This window comes from Varroa destructor, unplaced genomic scaffold, assembly GCF_002443255.2.
Source record: "Varroa destructor unplaced genomic scaffold, Vdes_3.0 BEIS01000005.1, whole genome shotgun sequence".
Classification (NCBI taxonomy): Eukaryota; Metazoa; Arthropoda; class Arachnida; order Mesostigmata; family Varroidae; genus Varroa; species Varroa destructor.
Genome location: NW_019211458.1, coordinates 22,230,827 through 22,254,928, shown reverse-complemented (window position 1 = coordinate 22,254,928; position 24,102 = coordinate 22,230,827). Strand labels below are relative to the sequence as shown.

Here is a 24,102-nt window from a genome sequence, read left to right as displayed (position 1 = left end):
TGAAGTCTGGATGAAGCTTAACGAATATATAATAGTAAAACTTGATGTGAATACTGCACCAAGTTGCTTTTGTCGCAGTTTCGTGAGCGCATGAAAACATGTATTAGTCTCCCGATTTGTAAGCGCCCTAACGCGTTAAAGGAATAAGAGGCCTCTTGGTCGCCCCTGGCCCTGTATCGCCTATAAGGTTATCCGCACCGTTAGCATTGGCAATCTTCCCCTCAGTTGTAATAACCCGGTGTCTATTGAATGACATGGTAAAATCCATTAACGGTGTCTCGAGTCATGACATGTCGATTTGATTTTCTGCTGTCCTTATAAGCGAAATTGGTTATCTATTATGTTATTGTTACAAATCTGGATAAATCTGGTTACATATCTATTTCTCATACTTCGTATTCACCGATGAATCGTTCTGTTTCTTCGAATCGTTGCTGTAAGTCCACCCTAGGTACAGATGTTTCATAGAGCAAGCGGACTAGTGGGTATTTAGCTGAGACGTTGGAGGTGGGCCACTTTAGCAGTATCAGATCGGACAGTTCATTTATCGTGAGGTATTCCCATATATTTTCGACAGATCGGGCCGTGTACAAGGAGTAACCTTTAAGTAAAAGAAAAAACGAAAATTTACGTGGATGCTTGTAACCGCCAGTAATGGCTTTTATTGGGTTTGGGTAACATATTCACAACCCAATTTCATTTTTGCTTTGGCCAATCGCACTTCTACTTCAAGTCGTTACTAGTGCTGTTCGGAAACGTATCGGCGTATAGTGAATGAGGCAACATCATTAGTATTCAAGAGAAGGTTAACCATTGAGTATTGCTTGTTGATCTCGCTTTGTAAGCCGCCGGTGATTACTGAGAATCGGATGAAACATAGATTATCGCCTTAGGCTACTCTCTGCGGTCAACGAAATCAAGCGCGACCATACCGTGGTTTAAAACAACTTTGTTTACTTGCAGAACGATCCTGAGGACCTCTAGAACTTTTTGGGGCACTCCGATTTGCCTCAGTTTGAAGAGGGCAACCTTTCCCTGGGGCCATGTTAACTGAAGCTCAGAAGTCAACAAAGACCGCCTATAGGTTTTAATGTGAATTGTTAAGTGAACTTTGGACGTTTTATAATCGTCGAATAATTGCAAAATAAGCGGAACACTGCGGTCATTCCTTTGAAATGGTGGAGATAAGCGAAAGTCAGTTTGTGAGGAGCTGGGACATCAACTTGTAGCAGTGGTCTTTTTAAGTGATATCTGGGTATCTGGACGGCTCCCTCGGGTAGCCTTAATCTTTAAACCTCTTTAGTAGTTTAACTTTTCTACTGAAACAAACCCTAAAAGAGACCATCGAGTGCAGTAGTAGACGAACTTATTGGTAATGCTCGTGGATTAGGTTGGAGCCTGGCATTAATATCTATTATCTCCGGCATTCCGAGATCACGACTCAATGAGCCACATCATTTCAATGCTAACTAATCGTACGCTGGCATGAAAGACTTGCTCGCATTTTGGTCAGCTAGAATAACTCTGAAGTGTTTAGTGGGGAACTTTGAACGGAGTGCGCTAGCGTGGAGCTTCGTCGCGGCGTGCGATAAAGTTACAAAGCATGTCGCTTTCAGCAGTCACTTCTATCAGTCTTTGGAATAACTTTTCTGAGCATAAACTAGACTTCGCCGTCTTGACGTGGGGGGCACATTGTCGAGGAGATCAGGTCTTTCTTGAGCGTTGACGCGTATCCTGTTATATCGATTGTATTGGGGACTTGAGACAATAGCGTTAGTAGAGAACGAAGCCAGGACTACCAAAAAGTTTAGGAAATGGTGGTTGACGAATTTAGGACAACTGGAAGCTTTCAGTGTCAGCGGTACTTTCAGGGAATATGACCTTAAACTTATTGCTTTTTCTTAGTGAGTTCTACACTTGTAGGGTCAAGAGTAAGCTATTGCCGGAACGGGATGTTTTCGGGCGATTTTGTTGGTCAAATTGTGCTGGTGAATAGTCGGCGGGAGCCACTGATGTGTTCCTCGCAGGGCTGAAAAGCATATAGCAGACGATATCGTTTAAGTCGTTGTAAATTGTAAGCCAAACAAGATCACCTTCTTATAAACGACGCGTCATCCGTTCCAGTTTGTGGCTATGAAATACGAAAGCGCTGCCGCTGAATTGGTCAGTTTGCATGGCGCGGTGGACAAGGGACCTGTGCTATAGGAAATCTACTTAGTTCGAGTATGTCACTGCTCAAATCTCTGTGAGAAACAGTATAGGTTTGAAGCACCTTACCAGTTTTTCGATGCGGATACCGGATACTGTCTTTTTTTTTTTTTTTTCATACTGTACTATTACCCTTATAATGGGGCATTGATTGTCCGAGCTACAAGCTTATAGAAAGAGTCATCCGGGGATACGTAATATTCGCTGCCTTTTAGCCAAGCGGTACGCTTGTTGAACACAGAAACGTTCAGTATGAATAATTCTTGCCTGAAATTGAGGTATCTGCTAGCGCCAGGTAATATCAGTCATTGTCAAACCCTTCGCTTGATGTCACACTTTTTGAAAAAAGTAAGACGAAGGTCATGTTGAACCCATACTCCTGTCCAACTGTAAACTGTTCTCAAACTAAACGCAAACTAAATCTTTACCTGCACCGTATGTATAACTTCTGCTGGTAATTTGTTTGTAATATTGTATCTAGACAAAAACAAATAATTAAATAATTTGCATATGCTAAAAGTGCATGTTTTTCGCTCAAAAACAAGTGATGGCCAGCCGCGGCGGCATGGCTAAAGCTCTTTTGGGCGCATTGGCACGGTAACCATTAATTAACAAGTATGCAGCCGTACCGGTTTAAATCTTATCGTTGGTAACAAAGATTACCAGAAATGAACGACTAACTAACGAAAGCAAAGTTTTAAGGCAAGGAAGGAAAACAAAGAATTCGTATTAGGGTTAACAGTTACTTGTATGGCTACCATGCCCTTTCATAGCTCTATTGGAGAAATTCGAGATAGATCCAGCAAGATTTATTTCCGTTAGACTCCTAGTGAAGGTAAGTCGTTCATGCTATACCCGAAAATAAGTGATTCCGAAAGGTTATTCATATAGAGAAAATAGCTAAAAATGCTAGAAAAGATTACCAGTTCCAAAAATACAAATATACTGGTCGACCTAAAAATCCTAAAGAACCCACCCGTTGGAGCTTATGTATATGGCTCTATTATTATTGATAGATAGTTTTCTCTGTATAAAACAAAATGTGGATTACTGGAAAAATAGCCTTTTACGTTATCTTTATTGATTTTTGAGCGTTTTCAATCGAAATCCTTATTAAGCCTACTCTAGTTTTATCGGATTTTTTGGAACCCACATGAAAACTGGCAATAAAACAGACCGCAAAATTCGGGCAAAAAGAAAGTTTTTGATCTCAGCGCGGTGTATTCCGCCAATTTTATAATCCGAACATAAAGTTCCTATCTTCTATGAGGTTTTTTTTTTTTGAAAAGAGCTGGCTCTCTTATTACCGTGAATAGCGGACGAACGGGTGCACTACTGCAAATAGACCGGAAAGATTTGTCCAATTTCTAACGGATCTCGTTCTATATTATTTACAAGCTGTAGATGGTGCACACCGTAGTACGTTTGTCGCTCTTTGTCTTAGGTCAACCCGTCGCATCTGACGCCATCGATATCTTGTGAGTTAATAATTCTTATCTACCTAGTCTGTGTTTCTTTTTTCAGCTACTTATTCCTCTTGTTCGCTGCCTTGGAGCGTCCTTTGTTGTCGACACAATTTCAGAAAGCTGCTTGATGTTAGGTCGCCGCTAGTCGCAGCGTTGCAACCTGATAGACCGTGTTCATTATTTAGGATCAGAGAATATGCGTACACTGCACAAAACTATCTATGAATAGTAGTAATTGGGGAAAAGGCATCCACTGTCAATGTTGAAATCATCGTCGCCAACATCATCATTCGCATGAGATGTCTCTATGGGGAGCGCGATTTTCGTGGGGCCTCCCTGGACAAAGAGGGCTTGTTGAAGCTGATTCATTTGGCTTCACGCTAGTCCATTAGTTCGTTTCTAGGACGCAAAACAAGGCTCATAGCACCTAAATCGGTGTTTACGTTAGCAGACTGTGCTATGTCCTAGATATGATAAACGAGGTGCGCCTACACGTTTTTCTGAACATTGATTTCAACAAATATGTACTAAGCGGTGTATGGTGTCCAATGTAAACGGTTGCGAGGAAAAAGTGGACCAGTGTTAATCAATTGCCTTTTTCGTGCTAAAATTGAGGTTATTTTTTATTTTCGTTATTTAATTTTATGACTAGCTCCGAAAGTTTACGGTCAGGCAGTGAGCTTATGAATAGTTATAGAAGCATAATGTTACCATGTCTTCTTATTATGTCTAGCAGTAATATAGAATATTGACATGCTGTTTGACCCATTAAGTTCAAAGCTATTGGGCTTAGAGGCTGTCGATATCATAGCACGAATAAGTATCTATTAACACCTGATACCGAACTGTTCATGCGGTGATACTTCTGTGTCCCTGCGCTCTCAAACACGTACTTTATTAGTCAAGATCGATACGGTATTGACGCAAGTTCTACTGTATCTGTATACAAACATCTGCATACGACGCTCTCAACAATGGCTGTCTGGGGGGACGGCGCTGTCTTCGTTTTCGCGAGCGAACGAGTCATATCTTATGGAAGCTGGAAATCGACGTTTCATCGTTAAACGTGGACGCCACTGACAGCTGTGTGTACGCTCCTTAACCCAACGGTGCTTCTACATATTCTAGCTCTCCAGTTATCGAATATTAAATCTATTCTTAGGGGCAGTCACCGGACCAAAAGTTAAAGATGTGGAAATTCGTCTAGGTAAAAAGCGGGCTAAGCAAATTAGACTAGTCTGCATTGCTTGTAAGCAACCGTTTCTACTGGCCGCTTATAGTCGATAAGCGAGAAATTTGCTGGAAGATTAGGTATGACCAGCAGCGAGTGATGTCATTGACGCTCTTGGTTTACTCGCACCGATGATTAACCTGCGCTTTCTGTAGCTGGCGTTGCGCCATATTTGCTTACGTCGTCAACGAAATCCAATTCACACGAATACACTGATCGATAGTGAAGGCTATCGTAAATGTGGGCCTGAAATAAATCCGCCACGTGTTCTAATGGTCACTTTAGGCCATATCTAACGTATTATACATTCGCTGGAATTAAAGCATTTGCAGTCACGACAGGGCTGCAAGAAGAACAGAAATGCTGTGGCAGGATATCGTCTCATTAGGGTCAATAATTCGAGAGATGTGAGTGTGTCACACTAGGTAGTTAATGTGAAATTGATTTTCAGGTGTCCGACGGGGTCGTTTTGAGTGATGGACCGAGCAAGCTTCAGAGCTTCTTCCCCTACCTCAGTATCAATAAGAAGAAACAAATAAATTCGGGTCTCTCAGCAGAAGATTATCGATTTACTAAAACTAGTATCATAGGTGATGGTTGGCGGAAACGTCTTCGCTTTAGCTGAACTAAACACCAGAACCGGATGTAAGCTTCGGAACATGTCCATTGTAAATGCTAAGATGCGACCTAGAGCCAGATCTCTCCGCCATCGTGTTTCCTGCTGTAGTTTAGGGCCACTGGCTGGCACGGCGCGTTTACTATAGGTATTTGCTTTTTTATTAGATCATCGAGCTTCGATGACATCTGTTTCCTAACCAAAGAGAAGCTCAAATGCATAATATGTTCGACTCATTCCTGTTTAGCCATATTTCTTCTAATGCTGTACATTGTTTTGAATCTGTTCTGCTAAGATTTTTCATCGCGATAGGCGATCGCACCGGCGTAGGCTCGTTAACAACTACACAATATACTATCATCGCTAAGCTTCAAAACTGGCCGAATATATAAAATCGCAGCGTTGTGATGAATAGATCACTCGATATTATAGCGTGTTAGTAATAGAAACAAAATCTATTATTTATTATTCCTTATACAAGGGTTATTATATAGTTATTCCCTTATTACAAAGTACAGGTACTCACAGAGCAAACAAATTGAAAAATGCACAGACGTCCATAGGTTTTCCACTTCCTATGGTGTTCCCTCATCTGCAAGTGAACAAGAAATATAGGGTCTTAGCAAGGGTAGCACTTAAACAGCGTCGCAGATGACATCTGGGCGCCTATTCCAATGGCGCAGTATTTAGCAGTGATCAATAGCTCGCAGCGAATCTTCTTCAACTATAGTCGCATGGTATACCAAAGGTGGTGACAACTCAGCTGGAAGCCAATCGAAGAATTGCTTCATCAAAATAGAAATGAATGTAGGCTCTTAACTGGGATCAGCCAGGTTTCCACGTCGGGAAAACTATGTATTAACTGGAGCAACATGGCGATTTAAGATGGGTCTATTTCTTTGTGCTCACCATGGGTATGAAATGAGCGGTTGTAACATTGGGCTTCCTAACAGATTTTAGGAAAATATTTTACATTATGGAACGTTTACATTGAAACGAATTGTTCCTTATTGTTTAGTTAATTTTGAGAGGTGGATATATTTTCCTAAGGGCCCTTAATTAGTTAATACGATTCGAAAAATATCGTGAAAGAGACGAAGACCATAAGACGAAATAAAAAATAGATAAAAAGAAAAAGCTATACGGTTATTACTTTTATTCAGAATTATTTTACAATGGTGTCAAAACTTGATATCGCTTTAAACATCTTAATTGCATACCTTTATATATTCTCTTGTATATCTTTATTACATGTTTATAAATAGGAGAAATAAAATTAGGGGAGTCGCAGCCTATAGACCCCTCGATTCACGGCTAGGTGTTTTGCCTATTTTCAAAGTATTTCAGTTCGAAGTATTCCCTCGGACATTCGTGAACCTTACACAACGAACTATTTCAACAATTATGATTTCTCGCCAATTAACGTGTCGAAAACTATCTTGGAATAAGTTGGGAACTATTAAGACCATCTTTTATTATCCATTGCTACATGGTAGTAGCTAAATAAGAATATCCTGGAATCAAAATGGAGGAGGCAACCGTAGCTGCGCGTAAACCTGCAGGTGTGGTTCTAATATCTAATAAAGATACACATCTTCTTAATCTCTCTAGAGCATGCCGGAAAATTAAACTGAGTGCATTATCGTTTTTTTTTTCTTTTTTTTTCTGGAAAATATACATACACTTTCTGTTTGTAGTTCAACAAAAGAATGGCGTGCTCTTGAAGTTCTGTAGCTAAAGGCTGATCGCTAAGAACCCTAATGAGTCACTGTTAGGCAATACGACGATCACGTACAGGTTGTGAGTATGATCGGATCCCTTCTTCCTCTTCGAAGACGCCGAATTAGACAGCTGTATAGATATCTTTAGCACAGTTGTTATTAGAGCTCGTTACCGGAAATGTCAATGATACATGACGCTGCGCATGCTGAAAAAATATTTGCGAGTTCACTAGGTGGCGTTGTTGCATATGGCAAAACAATATCTACAAATATTATTATTGCTTGCCTTTCTGCCAAAACACCGTAGCGTGTCGCATCAAGCAAATCTTTCTGTGTTGCTTGCAAGTGGAATAAGTTTTATGGGAACAGCCGTTAGACGGCGTGTGCCTCCTCACCCACAACACCGCAGACGTAGGATTTTATATCCTATAGCATCTAACATATGACTCAAACGTAACCTGTCTAAGCTTTGTAATAATTCATAACTGTCCATAGCGCCATTATGGTATCTCAACAACCATTTTTGTTTTAAATGAAAATTTTGGCGGTGTCAAGTGCATTACTCCCGATCTTCGCTGTCTGCGTCTCTTGAGTAGGGGGTGCAAAGATTTCCTGACAAAGCGCAAATATAGCGAATCGTGCGGCTACACATGTAGATTACGGTCATAAAACCAAAGATGTACGTATCTTGTTGGCGCATTGATCGATCTGCATAAAGGTTGTTTCACTTTTTGTGAAGACGCAGGGTTCATCATCTTCATTGGTAATACCGTTTGCCGGAGTTTCATCGGGATCATCAGAATCAAAAGTGCCACCTAGAGGACGATACGTCTTAGCAGTGCTTGAAAAGTGGACTCTGAGTGGTCGAATCACTGTGCCAGTGAAGCCATGAAAGGCGCCGGTAGAGCACCAATGCAGTGTGTTATGTGAATGACATGATGTATCGTCACAACAAGCGTAAAAGGAAGATCATCGTTCCTTCACAAAAAAAAAAACGACATGTTCGATTAAGGCTAGGAGAACATCAGCGAAGATATTAGCGATTCTGCTGGACGGAAAGGTTATGGTACACATGGTTCGCATCCCTAATGGCTTCTAATATCATTTGCTTCCTTAAATGGAAAAAGTTCAGGATACAGAATATAATAAGCAAAACGCATGTTTGGATTTCGTGGTTGTTGGATCAGTTGAAGAGTTTCTACTGCTGGATTTACATTAAAGCTAGCATTGCTGAAATTGTACAAATTAATTGGAAAGCTGAACCCTTCTCTTGCTAAAAATTTGAACGTACGAATACAACACTTCAATTGTTTGGAATGAGAACTTTACTTTTGATAAGTAATTGAGCAAAGGCTTCCGCTACAGCGTACTTATGAGATTAGGATTTTGTGCACGAAGTTATGTACATATTGATCCCGTCCAGTTTTCCCGTCTGGCAAGCAGTGTTCTATTATAATTATGCTTGCCTTTTGACAAAAAAACATACAATTTTTTGTTACAATTTACGGTCTCATTTGTGCACTAACCAACGTATAAATAACTTACACCAATTTGTTGATAGCAACATATCAAACAACAACAGTAATGACAGCCAAAGGAAGTGGCCATAGTATAATGGCGACGACAGCCAACAAAAGGAACTACCGAACTTTGGGACTTTCCTATTTATTTAACCCTTGACCTGTAACGTGCGTCGTCGTTTGCTAGACATGTTTATGTTAATTATTATCGACGGATTGTTGCAGCAGACGTTACTTGACAGTGGGCACTACTAAATATATTCGACTATGTGAGGCTGCACTCTCCTTAGAGATTGTCCTTGGCATAACGCGGAGTTGCTGGACGGAACAGCCACGGCTGAACGTGGCGCAATAAACGGCTGGGCCATTGCTGGGGTCGCGATTGGACGCGGCTGTCCGGCTGTTGCAAGAACAGACGCGGCATGATTAATTCTGATGAATAAAGAACTGAATAAGCGCATTAGTGTATGAAAGGAATCTCCGATAGAAGTTAACGAACTAGAGAGTACGCTGGAGAGAGAATGAGGTGAGTGGGAATGAGCGACGGTGGCGATCAAGCTACTGAGATGATCATATGAGTCGTTTTATGGTTCGACGAAAATCTTTTACAATTTTGACGGGTGACAGACGCACGTTTGCGACCGCCTGCTCCGTTTCGCTTACCTGAGCCATGATCAATGAACATATATCGTCGTAATGTCTTCTTCGACAGGCGAGTTCTTCCGTAAGCGCGAGAAACGACAGGCCTCTTAAAATAACTCTTATTATCTTTAAAGGCCTCGTCCTGAAACAGAGGGCGCGGCAGTGGCCATCAACGCAGCATACCGTGGTAAACAATATTTTAAGAGCTGGATTCTTAGCGTTCATCTGGGTGGAGCATGTACAGTGGCACAATGATGCGGCGTATTCGGAAACCGCGACCTTCGCATTTAGCACTAGATACCAAATTAATTTGCTAGGTTTTCCAACCTTTCCAAGAGATCCTACACTTTTTTCAACCTAGATTATATAGTTAGACATTTTAGAATAATATTATTCTCTTCGACAGACAATTTACTGTTGATAAATTGTAATGACATTTAATAACTGTACGTCGAATATGGCCCCTCGGAACGAAAAGGTCAGTTTTTCGTCTGAAGGCTGTGGAGTAGTAGGAAAACGCAAAAGTTTCTGACAAAGTGAACGACACGTTCTGGGCGCGTCATATCTACGAATCTGACAAGTATCTTCTTTTTGCAAATTCGTTTTGTCCTCAGAACGTATGTGTATATAGCGCTCATCTGAGATAAATTGTTTTGCACCGGCACAAAGGGCTGTTCGGCACAACGGCTATATGTGTCTTTATCTTCCAAAAAAAGGCGCATATGTTTTTGAGAAACTGTGATGTAAATTCGTTGAATTACATAGCAGAAAGCCTCTGTTTCACCTGTTTTTAGATTCCTAAAAAAGATACGACGTACTTCTATTGCTTACATAATATTTTCTTCTTTTTTCTTCACTTACCCGCAAATGTTTATATTGTTCACCGATTGGAGCCGGTAGAGCCCTTGTGCGAACTATGCAGTGCATCTCCGTTTGGTTGACGTCTACGATTCAACTTCCTTTTTGAAACGAATGTTGTGAGTTGTTTTATCAGCTTCTGAACAAAAGTTTGATGCATATGATTGTAGTGTAATCATGTTTGTACTTCTTTGTCTGGTAGTAGACTCGAGAAAATCGCCGCGGATCTGGGTCTGCCTGGTCAACTGGTTTACGCCTCCGAGGGTTGTGATACCTTTCCTTCAGGCATCAACGACATTTAGGTGTGGCTACGTGGATTAAAACACAATAGACAGGAATCATACCTTGGATGCTTACTGTGAACAGATCGTCTCCATGAAGGAAAACGAAGACAACAGCTAATTTGAATAATTAACAAATTTTCTGGTTCAGTAGTTAAGCCGGCGCTTTTAAGAAAGTGCCGCTTATAAGGAGTGAACGCTACGGCATGCTTCGACGAAGATCTTAAAAACATGACAAAAAAAAACAGACACTGAAACTGATAGACTTTAGTAATGCGTATCGAGTTGTATTTCTTTCTTGCAAAGTAAACATAAGCAAGGGCTCGTAAAGGTCAAAAACGTGCTTCTTTTATATTTATTTTAAAGCGAAGCCCATTTATTTCATTGAATTTTCACAAGGTAATTCATGTAGTTTAGAAGGTCTTTGCCGCTATTAAGTTCTGGGAAGAGCGTCATAAGACCCAGTTGTTTTACATGAGTTTCTTTATTCCTCACTCACGGGTGAGAATTCTTTTAGGAGACTATTTACTCTTTCTGGTATGTTTTGCAGTGTCTCACATCAGCGAGAAGCCTCTCCTGAGCCGTAATATTATAATAGTGTATAAAATCATAATATTATAGATGTAATCTATATGCTTTCATATAAACCCTCCAGCTACCTATTGTACTTAGCGTAACCTATTATAAACAAACTCTACATTAGCTATAAAGATAGCAAATACAGTTGCATGTAAAAGTGACTGTGTCAATGCGATATGTTGTAACGTTAAGCACAATGACCTTCTTCAGGCCGCAGTATCTTGCAGCGCTATTGGCCCTTTCAGGTATTTTACTACACCAATCCCTCCTGAATTATTCGATAGGTCGGTCCCCGTATTGGTACGTGACAGTCTTACAAGTTGCGTCTATAACCTGCAAGAAGCACCATTGGCCACTGGCAGTATACGATGGAAATGTCGTTTCGGGTTTTATAAGAAGACCATGGTCCTTTTCATACCCCCAATTATTTCAGAGCGGGAAACCTGTCCCGGCGTCCTGACTCAAACTATTGGCAAAATGCATTCGAACTAGTAAGAATCCTGCCGTAAAAATGGCTGTAGTAACCGGCACGTAATTCAAGGTGATAACACTCATCACGATTCGAAAACAATGAATTTGGAACTGTTTCCATGCGTCCTAATCTCGGGCATCGTCAACGATAAAATGATGCGTTGACCTTAACTCGACAGTTCGCTTTAGCGTAATCTTACATGTACAGTTTATTCAGCCCAAAAGCGTATGTTGGTGTATTTATATGACGATGAAGTGTTATTAAATACACTGATAACGTAAAAAAAGACCATATCTCTCACGTCAAGCGGACACAGTTGCAAAGAAATCAGAAAATGTAATAAGCATTGTATGAGCCACTGGAAACCCGGCGAAGCACCCAGGGCGAGCGCCTCGAGACAAAGGCGAGGTATCTCACAATGAAGTCAAAGCCCATGCTGAAGAAAAGTCTATACGAAAAGATGGGATGCTGAGGGCGTCGGCGTCCCATGTTTGACGAGAAAAAACGCATCCTATAGAACCGACACAGTCACAGGTTGATGAAAGCAGGAACGACTGGCAGGAAATAGAGTGCCTTATGAGAACTGAATAGAAAAAAAAAAAGTACAAGTTGATTGATTCTAAAAGAAAACAAAACAAATGTCAACATCTCGATGCCCATACCTACGTTCACGCATACAAACATACACACATATATAGACTCACTCAGAACTAAATGACGAACATACAGACCGATACAGGCGATTAGGGCTAAATAGAACGTCTGTAGACCCTAGTGATAATAGTTGTTGTACGCTAGAGACATAATCCAAAAAGATAATGGTTTAACTAAACTTTTATGGAAAACCATAGACGGTCACTGTCGTCGGAGCACCTTTGTGCAATAGCCGTGGTAACGGAAATAGCGCGCGCACGTTCTTAGACAAATTGGACTTTCTCCACTTGAAAAGATATGGCATTATGAAAAAACCATAACATATTTTTTTCAATTAAGGCCTAATCATTATTACAAGTCGCCATACAATGTCCTATTTGATGAAGAAAGGAGCACACTTTTTTAATTCAGCATTTGCTGAAACCGTAATTGGCCTGCGATTTACACCTTTGTTCGCTACTTGTTAAGGCCGCGTCGTTTAAGCGACTTCTATTGCCGAAGCATAAAAAAAATGATTTGATCCGAATGAGCCTATCGTTAGGCTTTAAATAAATCGAAAGAGTAGCGGTTAGTACAGAGACAAACAGTTTTAGTGAACGTGTGTTAGAAACTTTATATTTTCTATAAATACTTAACAGTGACTAATATGACACGTAAAATCAACGGTGCAGTGTAAATGGAGGGTGTGCAGACAGTAGGACAACTCTAATGTACAAAAAAAAAAACGCTCAGAAAAGGATTTGAAATCTACAGCTTCTTTCTACAGTCTGGGGTGTGTTTTAGGAACGATACTAAGTCAGTTGTGTTTCCTTCTCAGCATCATACACGGATACCCACCTCTTCGTTTCTGTAATGACGCATCCAGCTTCTCTTTAAGCCCGTCAAGTTTCTCCTGACGCAGGTCTCCATTTTCGCAAATTTTTAGACCTTCAGCACAATCAGCCTCTAACTTTGAAAATGGTCCCGTATTAGTCGCGTAAAATGCCTTACTGTTCTGCTAGCTCCCTAATAATAGTTCGAAAATTTTCCGGCATTTGCACTTTCTTTACGTTTCTACTTGTATTCGCTGTGACAGGTGGTCTAGAAGAAGGATTTTGTTCAAAGCTTGATCGTCGGTTCTAAAACCGTGGGTGTCATTTGTACCCTGCGTAGTAACTCGTAGCCTGGTTCGCGCAAACCTCCTGTAGTACTGTCACCACAAGCGCTTGACTTCATCTTTAACGGAAGACATAATGCACTTTGGTGGTCAATTTTTTTTTCAGGAAAATAAGCGAAATACGGCCAAAAAAAGGCATCATACGGCGCGCGTCACATGCAAAGCATGCGTTCGAATATTGTGATATTTACCCTGGGGATAGTAAATAAGCGACTAGTGATCTGTCACAAGCAGGCCTGCAGACCGCTTCTGAGCCAACGAAAAGCAGCTTTTTAATCCACACATTTCTCACTTAAGAATATATAACTTGAAACTTGCCTTAATTATTAAAGCCATTTCTGTCAGCTCAATCAACAACGTCTAGCATACGTTTATGCGGAGGCTCTTGGCTTTTAGCCCGAAGCTGTTTATTGCAAACAGGCCAATATTTATGTATCTGATAAACGCTGCTCGACTGAACGTATTTCAGAACGATCTTTAGTATAGACTAGAAAAACCTTTTAACAGGGATGTTGATACAGAAAAAGATCAATTAGCTCCCGAACCTGTATACTTTTGGCTGGCTAAAGCGCAGATGTCGAAATGCATGGCTCGATTTGTACAGGAGAATAAAAGCGGTATATTTAGGTAAAGCAGATATTACAGGATTTGGACAACAATTAGAAAATTGAAATTAGTAAATAATTCCTACATTGTACGGTAAACTATTTAGCATGACATCTTAGACCCGCAGCATCGTAAGGCTCAATCCAACTGATGGCAAAGGCTACATAAAACATACTATAATCTTATGACAACGCGCTTCTAATATCGTCACGTACCATTAAGTACAAACAAGTGGATAAAGTTGGCGAAAATAGATATGTTTTTTTTAAACAGTTTAAGGACAAGTTCGCGAGATTACCTTTTGAGTTATAGCAGCAAAAACCTGTTTCCACTAGGGCCTTTGACCTTATTAGACTTATTTCAGACCCATAAAATAGTGTGACAACCACGCAAGAAGCTTTTCGTAGTAAACTTCTGTAATAAGACATTGTAAACGATTTTCATCAACACCAAAAAATTAGAACCAGCAATAGCCGCATGTTTATAATTGCCAGGGCAAAGCTCCTAAAGAAATGCGTATTCTCTACCCAGATGACGTAACCGCAGCTCATATATATATATATATGGGAGGATACCGGTGTGCTTTATCTATTTTCTATGACTCATTGCACACGTTGAAAACGTTGAAGAAGACCAAATCGATGTCATCAGGTTCCGTTACAATGCCATGTTCTTAAATGTATTGGCACCATCAACTAAATGCCACTATACCGTGCATCAAATCAAATAGCCACCAGTAGCTTTGTATATGAGACAAAAGATAAGCTTCGAACGTAAACTAAACAGGAGTGTCAAATAGTATGTTCCAGAAAGTTTTTTTCAAAAAAAAAAAAAAAAAAAAAGCTTTCCCCAATTCGGCCCGTTTTGCCCTATGTAATTAGATTATTATGGTTTACTATTATATCGCTCTGTATAAATATCTTAGCGAACCTGTCGAATAGATTCATGCATAATTACTTAAAAAGATTGGGAAACGAAAATTATATAACAAAAAATACAAGCTATATTGAATGGACAATACGAGACGAGGTATTTATCCTGTCTATCTTTGCAGTGTCCTGTGATTTAAAATATCGCCCACTATGAACAACATTGGCAATTTGAAGACAGCATTTCAGTCTTATCATTTCCCGGCCATTTAAAGACCCATTTCGTCCTCCTGGCTTTGAGCTTAATTTATTGTTGTTCTAAATTGCAGTTTCTCCATTCCGCTAGAGAGCTACTAAGTCAGCTTGCTTTAGTAGATAGTAGTACAAGCCGTTCAATAAGGAATGTTTTAAAAATTGCAATAACTAAGGGCGATACCGTATGAAGACAAACCTCTTACATAAGAACCAAAATTAAATTGATGCCATACGGCAACTCCTAGATCTCTAATCGTAGCATCGAAGGAAACTTTGTTCTGCTTGAAACTTCATCAGTCGCTTCTTGCGACCCCTCTGTTTCCCGTTGTTGTTCTTTGTGTTGTCTATTTTCGTGCACGTACTTCTTGCTTGTGTACACGGGTCATTCTTAACTTAGTGCGGATCACCAGCCCTATGAGCACCGTTTCTAGTTGTTTATTTTGTACTACAGTGGCAACTGATCGAACAGGCATAAAGAGAGAGGAATTGAGAAGTAGCAACAGCAAGCGAGTTTAGATCAGCTCAGATGGGTTTAAGCTTTATTAGTTGGGCTGATTTTACTGAATTATCTAGATTATTAAGCAGTCGCTATAATAACACTTCTATAATCAGCTGTTTATCATTGAAAGGTTTAGAGGTAATAGAAGCTAAAACCACTCGAACAGCAACGGTATATTGTTCTTTCCATTGGACCAATGACATTTGATCGATTAGTTGCTTATCCATATCCACATAAGTGGTTATGATAGAAAAAGGCTTTTGTGCTACGATGTGTGCAGTACTGATACCAGCCATTTCGACTAGGGTTATATTGTTTCGGTTTGATTATTTATTCTATAGGCCCAATGTAATAGCTGATAGCGCTGTAGGATTCTATAAATATAACGTGGAAACCTAATTTGCCCACTGTGAAAGCTTTCGCTCAGGATGCAAGTGAGAACATCCCACATACCGAGAAAAAGGGGTTAAAAAGCTTCAGAGGTTAAAAGACTATCCACGAGGTACCTTGGGGAGCTACAAGGGCTACAATATTCGTTCTACTGTGCTGTAATGCTTACTCAATAAGCGTTCACAGAACGCCAACGCCAAACGAACTGTATCCTGTTATATTTTTTCGTATTAGTTCTTCTCTACGAAATCAACGTTTCCGAATAGAAATATCATTTGCAATAGCCGATTTAGATGGGTGCTGCCTTTTTCGAGGTCTTCGGACTAGAAAAAAAATGACACTAAGATTGTCATAGTAATATGCAGTTTTTTCATGCTTAAAAACCAACTGCCAGTAGTCTTCGACATAGGTCGACAAAGCCATAAGAGGAAGCCTCTGGGTTGTATTGGACCAATAAGTTCATTTACTTTTTTTGGGAGTGTCCGGTGGAGCCGGAGTGATTGGTTGTTTCCACTCTGCGGGAACGAGCAGATGCAAAGCCTTCTTTGACTGGAAAGGATTAAAGGCAAAGAAGAATCTTGAACGAAATCGATGTGAACAGACAACTGCTCGATTGGGCCATTAGGAGTGAACTACAAAAGAACAAAGGACAAATCTACTGCTGGGTACAAGAACGTAACATTTCAAAGCCACGAGCTTAAGTGAAGCAAAATAAGGTTTGTATTTTTCGTCTAGTCTACAAGGTTAGCGATATGGCGCGCTGAAGATCGAGCGATCCTATCTAAGCGCTCATATGACTACAACAGACTACATATAGTACAATATAGTATCATCTTGAATGTCTGTAGTTTTGAAGAAGCAGCTTATGATTATCGTACGGTGTGAAGTAAATGCCGTTGGCAACGTGCTATCAGACTGCGCCGTACGTTTGCAGTACGGCATTCTACCCATACGACCCAAATTAGTGAGAAACGCGGCAATCTAAATAGAGTTACACGATTGAAGTTTCTCAATATCCTAGGTATCCGAAATCGACCTATCCGCATCGGTTGATTAATGATCGCTTATAAGTTGGCCCGACTTTAAATAGTAGGCACCGACAATTAGTAGAAAAACAAATAAGATCGGGCAGGGTTCTTTATATGTTATTTATTAGCCTATTAGTAGTATACTAAAGCGAGAAGTGCAGCGTTTTGTGTGTGCTGACTTTAAACTGATTTCGTCTATACAAAACTTTGTAAAATTGTCTCAGTAACTTAGTGTTTTATCCCCGCATTATCGACTCACACGTACGGTGTGTCACGCGCAGTATGGCACCTTATGAACTGAAGGACATTCAGCTAATTTAATTAAACCAGCTGGATTCCTTTCAGCAAAAGTTACGCACTTTTCAATCGCTAGGGATTTAGGCACCCGGTTTTCAGCGTCGTTGGCATCAACTAAGTCGAATTCCTAATGCATAAGTATTTACTTGTATGTTTTTGGATTTTCATGAGATTACATAAAGAACATGTAGCTATATTTTTTTTACGCATCCGTAATCTAGAGTTTACTTTGGGGCTTGGGGAATTGAATTTATTTGAAAAAATGCAATAGCCTTGTACTAGCAAATGGGAATAGAACAGAGGAAGTACATGAGGAACCGTATTTTGCGTTTTGCCTCGAACGCACTCGGCTGGCTTCTAGTTTGATGGTGTTTGCCCCTGTGCCAGTGTACTTTGGCCTTCGCGTGTCCGTGAGGATGTCCTTGAGTACGTGTGCTTGTCGGTCTAGTCGGTACGTTACCAGCCTTCCCCGTAGTTGCCCACCTCTGATGTTACAGTTTCGGTCGTCTTCTTCGTGTGCCGTTCTTCGAACAGAACTACCACAGCAGAATAGTATCAGTAGGATTTTTTTACGACCGGCAAACCAAGACGCGCTTAAATGCGGAGTGGGCAGACGACGGCTCAGCCCATGATGCCAGTCGATCACTATACACTGAAAAATAGTTACCAGAAGCATCAATGCACTGAAAAGTTCCCGACCTCTATTGTTCGCTTCTTTTTCTCGCTAAATGTTTCTCATCGGTGCTAGCCAATGGCTCATCGTTGTTTGAACAGACAAGCCGTTGGCGCATGTACGGCGTTCAGTAAACTATTGAACGATATAGAACTAACAAAAGACCCTATATTTAGCGTCAGAGAAGTCATACAGAAGGTTCTATAGGTGGGTCGGTTGCCATTCATATAAGCGGCGCCTCCTGTATCTACTCTATACAAAGGAAAGTATTAGAGCAGATCCAACAGCTATTTAAATGTGAAATAACAAGTTTAGGACGGCTTTAAGCCGAATAAGGTCGTTTAAATTAACTAGTGAAGGATCTTGTTTATTATTTCTGCAAGATAAATTTTGTGCCTTAGAGATATAGCAGCAGAGGGAGGCCTTATAGAAAGCTGATCCTAAGTACTTGTCCACACAGAGAAATAACCGAGGCTCACACCGAAGTCTAGAAGAGGGAAACGAAATATAGGGATAAAAACAAACTATGCAAAACATTGTATGCGATTTTCGACGACAATGGAATAATTCAAATAGCCTGGAAATAACATATTATTTTAATATTTGGTTATACAACTGAGCTACCCATAGTATAGATGTGAATTTTTCGTAGAGTTTGAAGTTTGTTACACAGCCGGATTTTTGCTTTCGTCGTGGTAGCGGCTTCACGCTCAGTACCTACATGTATTATTATCTGTCGGATTCAGAGGAAAGTCGGTGCCTGAACCATAGCACCTTGACAATCTCTGATATATTTCAGGATATTTTTTAACTATACTATTGCTTTGACCTTAAGGGAGGATTTTTTCATTTTGTCTTAATGATTTTTGTACGTACTCTTATGAGCCTGGCCCTTCAATCGACTGCGTGCGTGTACGCAACTTCTCTATGCACATTTACATTGATTCACTATAAATTTGCAAAAGGCCAAAGGGAAGGCTAATAAATCCGTTAGCATCGCGTACATTTCCTAAACTAGCCCAATATCTGCCAAAATGTGAGTATATCAGATTGTGTAAGCTATGTAGTATCATTATCGAACATTTACTTAACACCGCTTCTTCTTCTCGACCCCCGACGTGGTGAGCGATCGACGCACTACGCATATAATTCCAGCGCTAAGCATTAGTTCGTTTAACGTGTTCTGATCTTTCTCGTCAATGCAGGATTCAGATCATAACGAGGCAACCACGAAAAACCATATCTGGTTATGCATTTTGGTGACTACTCACCATAATCGTGGTGTTATGCTAGTTCCTTCGGTAAAACTAATGTTCGCCTTAGTCTACATTGGGCTTCTTCTTTTGTCGGGTTCGGTCCGTTGGACCCTCGATAGTTTGCGTTACTCCAAGCACATCTTTTTATCGGCCATTAGCTTTAAGCTTTCGCTACCGTCTGCCGCACATTTTTGCCTAGAAGTACGTTCCGCCCCCTGGAAGTAGCGCTATGATAATATCGTATCTAGCCCTTTTCCACTTGCGATATCTTTTGCGGGTAACGTCGTAAAAACGCGCTCCGTCAATACGGCATATATTATATAATATTGTTTTTCTTTGTCTATTTATAGTAGAATGGCGCCGAATGTCTAGATAGCATTAAGACGAATCTTCGAGCTTTGCTTCCGGCATACTGTTAAATATTGCTTCAGGCGGCTGGTGGGTTCGTGTTATCAAACGAAGTATTCCTACGTCCGTAAGAGTCTATAGTTGGTCCTTTCATCAGGACGACTACGTTTCCCAGCAGCTTACTGTAGAAATCAAGCTAAAGGTTTCATCATCCAACCACACTAAGAAAGCTTTTAGCACCAATTTCAGACTGGACTCTATTACGATTGCGGCCGAATATACTCGATGGCCCTATGAAATTATGGGGCCTGACTGCAGTAACTGTACTTATAAATATTACGATATTGCAACCTAGTGTAAAGTGTTCCCCATAACTTTGAAAATGTACTTTGAAGTTTTCATAGATGGTGACGAGTAGCACAGCATCCACTGGCAGGCTACGTGTATTTCTTTACGCTTAATGAAACTTCTTAAAAAATCTTTTTGGCCTTGTTAAAAATTTTCTACTGAATGATAAATGACCCGGTCTTGGAAAACGGCCTAGAAAAACGTCCTTGGCCTTACGTAGTTTTGCCACGTACATTGTACACTCCTACCATGATTTTTATGTTTCAGTGACGTTAGCCATGCCGATAATTCGTTGAACCTGATTTTATATGCCGTAATACCTCCACCTTTACCAATAAGCGAGGCCTGCGGACATAATTACCAAAGTGAACGATGACCTCCAAGAATGGCTGGGTAGCACGTAGGTTCCTGTAAATTTGTGGCTTTTTCCATTCGTTAGTCAAAGATAAGTTCGTCCATGGGCGATGATCACCTAGTCATTGCAGATTCAACCGTTAGCAGAGTTGACCCTTTTCAACTTCCGTTTTTTAGCTTCAACTTACAAAATGGATTTCTTAAGTTTAACTGTTCTAGTAACACGAAAAATTCAGTTCGTTCTGCGAACACCTTAAGGAACGAAAACATTTCTTTTCGCTTTTCGCCGTCTGGACTTTCCAATTCCATCTTGAAAGCCTTCAACATTCTGCACACTTACATTAAGAGTCTGTATGGCTTACGAAATCGCGCAGGCTGTCGCTCCTAATATATGTAACCTCAAGAAATATAAGGTAAACAACTGGCAAAGATGGTTCTCACCTACCTTCACTAATACATCGTTCGCACAACGTTGGTCGTCGCTTTCTGTTGCTCAAGGGTTGTATGCACAGAACTTTTGCCGGGCGAGCCCTGAGCTTTGAAGTCCTCATTCTGAGCATGAAAGTCCATAGTTTAAAAATTATTTTCTTAATAATTACAAATAGTGTTGTAATAATCGATTGCATAAACTAGTACACAACATGAGAATATCGTCCGTGTTCATGTGACACTCATGGAAGTAGAACGAATACTGAACTTGTTGTCCGTAAAAAATTTGCACGGAACTTATACATACTAAGTAAACAAAGATTGCTCAGATATAGTATGGTGTTTCTGCGAAAGTACACTTTATCATCGTAAACAGTGTCCGCATCGTCGATCCTTCACCTCGTATTGTAGAAGACACGTAGATATATATATACTGCAACGATGCTATCCGTGATGACCCCTCTAAGCATTCAAATTTTGTACGGGAGGTTCACTAAATTTATGTTCACTGAAGTGCGATTGGTTTGCACGTTTGATCCCTCCGATTGCTATCTACCCTAATTCCTAATAATAGTTATACCGTTGTTCAATGAAGACATACGGCAGACTAATGCTCTTCGGGCCAACACGTACGTGTTACACGGGCGGAGAAAAATGTGCCGATTCGCTTCTTATCAAACTTGTTGACGTCTGCTGTATGAGACCCGTATTTTTTCCGAAGCTAATCAAAAGGTCCAACCCTATCTAGTAAATGCGTCTTTTCCAACGGTAGCCACCACTTCACCTCGAGGAACTTCGTTGCCAACGGGTAAGATGCGTAGATGGATATTCATGTTATGTTAGTATTCATCTTTCATTCCGCAAATGTGTTAACTAAAAAATACAAATCTTCACAAAACAAGAACAACTTTAAATTTAAACTTAAAAAAGTGATCCGTTTGGATTCGGCGTCTTTTCAAATGGCCATGCGGCTTCAAGAGAGCGCTCATTCAAAATCGGCACTCTCAGACAAACCTTTCTCGTAAAGATGATGTAAATAATCCCAGCCATGACAGAAGATGCTTGGTCATCGGAATTTGGACAAAGATCAGCTGTTATCCAGTATCGTTGCGTTGGAGTGCCAACGAGATAATAAACTAGGTCATAAAGCGTATGGCATTGTAAGCGGTTATAGTGCCGTAAGAGAAGTAGAAACAGGCTTTAACACAACGCAACGGAACATTGAGGACAGGCATAAAATCGCGCGGATTTTAGCGTTCGTTAACCCCCTCGAAGAATACAGTTCTGGTCATCCTTCAGCATCGATAGGTTTTTTAGCTTCGAAATTTAATGGGGGTGTAGCTACGATGTCATAACTGTTGATAAAAATCGTAGGTGTACGTTACGTGTCCGACAAGTTAAAAATACTCCCTGGCGCCACTAAAATCTCGAAATTAGTTTAACATTTTTTTAAGCTTCGATTCTAGTCAAGGTGAAACATCGTCTTTGACCCTTTTCCTACGAAAAATGTTTACCGTCGGCACAAAGATCAACGGTTTTTAACTTGCTCACAATCCAGGGAATGTATCTATTATGGTCAAAATGAAATTTACGGCAAATGTTCAAGTTTTAAGTGTAGTGTCCCGTGAAGAAGAGGCCATGCCACCGTATTTGTTCGGGAAGGCGACAACATCAACAAAGAAGCCTATCGGCGTGTCCTGCAAGCCGACCGCGTATACATGAAGCATTTGAAAGAAGGCAATACGTCTTCTAGTAAAATGTTGGAAACACTGTGCAGTTAGCTTCTTAGTTTTAGCTTCTTGAGAATTCGAGCCCGTTTTGTATGGAACAAACTTTGGCGCCTAATAGCCCAGATTTGAATTTACTGGATTACTATTTATAAGCGGTTACGAAGTGAGGGTCCAACGAGTGTTGACACGCTAACATTGTCCTCATGATAATTTAAAGGGTAACGCATTTGCCTGTAAGGACACGTTGTGGTCTAGGTTCAAACCCGGGCATAGACAAATTTCCTTTCGTGCTGAAAGCTAGTTGACTGATGGAATGCCGAGTGGAGATATCGGACGTAAAGCTTGAAACATATAGATATGATAACGTTGACTCGTTCGTGCTACACAACTGCGAAAAGAAAAAAACATTTTAAAGTCTGTGGTAAATTTAGGTTACGAATTGATGCTATAGTCGAGGCTAACAGAGGTAATATCAAGTACACCTGAACTTCAGGATCGACTTACACAAACGATGTATTGAAATATGTGTATTCTGATTAGCACAGTTTAAGAAATAAACGAGAAATGCATTACTTCGTAGAATTACTTAGCCTTTTCTAACAACATCACAAAATGCTTACAACGTAGCCGATAGCTACTGGGAACTGCTATTCAGATGAAACATGAATTCACATGGGACGTCCAAAAGGTCACATATATCGGTATAATTTTAAAATAATTGGTAATATATTCTTTGTCTAAGAAATTATTAAATATTGGATTTTTAATTGCAAAAGTTGCGGTATACTCGCTAGATATGGACTGTATACAATCATCATTCATATATCGTTAACATCGAATCGAACGCTCTGATTTTGCAGGATGCGTCGTTTATAGTTAATCGTACTCGTAGACGTTCTACAAGAGCTATTTGAAAAAGCCTGAGACAGACTAGCTATTGCAGGAATTCGGGTTGGACTGTGTCAGGTGAAGGACTTGCGGAGTCTGATACGATATGAGTAGGCGGTGCTCAAATTAGAAGATAAGTTAGAAGACGGCAACGGGAAAGTGGAAAAGAAAAAGTGAGCCTATAGATACGAACCGTAAAGGGGAAAGTAAATCACGTTTTTTCCCAGGTAAACGTACAATGAATGGGCCTTGCACACGGTTGCTTTGCACACTGCGTACCAATGCGTTTGGTTGCTGTACCAATGTGTTTGGAAACTATAACCTCGGTGTGTCGAAGGAGACGTTTCTAGAATTTAAGTCATATTGTTTATATACACAAAATTGTATAGAAGAAGCTAAAATATTCCTACAGTAAGAATGCGGCGGTTTTGCTGGAAAATCTCGTTTTCGTTCATCTTTGATGTTCATTCTTGGTCGACAACAGCAGCTAAAGGCTTGAGCGCTGAAATGTTTGGGAGACGTAGTTAGCAAAAAAGTGTTTTAATATTGATTTTTGCGATGTCGCTAATGTTGTCTTTGAAACATTGCAAAAATTGCAAGTACTAAAACACATTTGAGAAGCACAAACACTAGAAAAAAAAAATTCTATTATCGTATATAGAAAACTTCAGCAACGTTCCTGTGACAATCAATACATACTAAGAAACGATTTGTAAGTTGTTAATATT

The 24,102-nt window shown here is 40.2% G+C and overlaps 1 long non-coding RNA gene across 5 annotated transcripts; it reads right to left on the bottom strand.

The window, feature by feature from the left end:
* Positions 1-17,172: 17,172 nt before the first annotated feature.
* Positions 17,173-23,866, bottom strand: LOC111251860 (uncharacterized). Of its 5 annotated transcripts, XR_015329186.1 has the most exons (5): positions 23,568-23,862; positions 21,390-21,549; positions 20,773-20,879; positions 20,335-20,445; positions 17,173-18,000 (listed from the first exon to the last, which is right to left on the bottom strand). It is a non-coding gene; the product is annotated as an uncharacterized LOC111251860 (long non-coding RNA). The 5 variants fall into 5 exon arrangements; XR_015329189.1 differs by lacking the exon at positions 20,335-20,445 and having other exon boundaries at positions 21,358-21,549; positions 23,568-23,866; XR_015329188.1 differs by lacking the exon at positions 20,335-20,445 and having other exon boundaries at positions 17,174-18,000; positions 23,568-23,864.
* Positions 23,867-24,102: the final 236 nt, after the last annotated feature.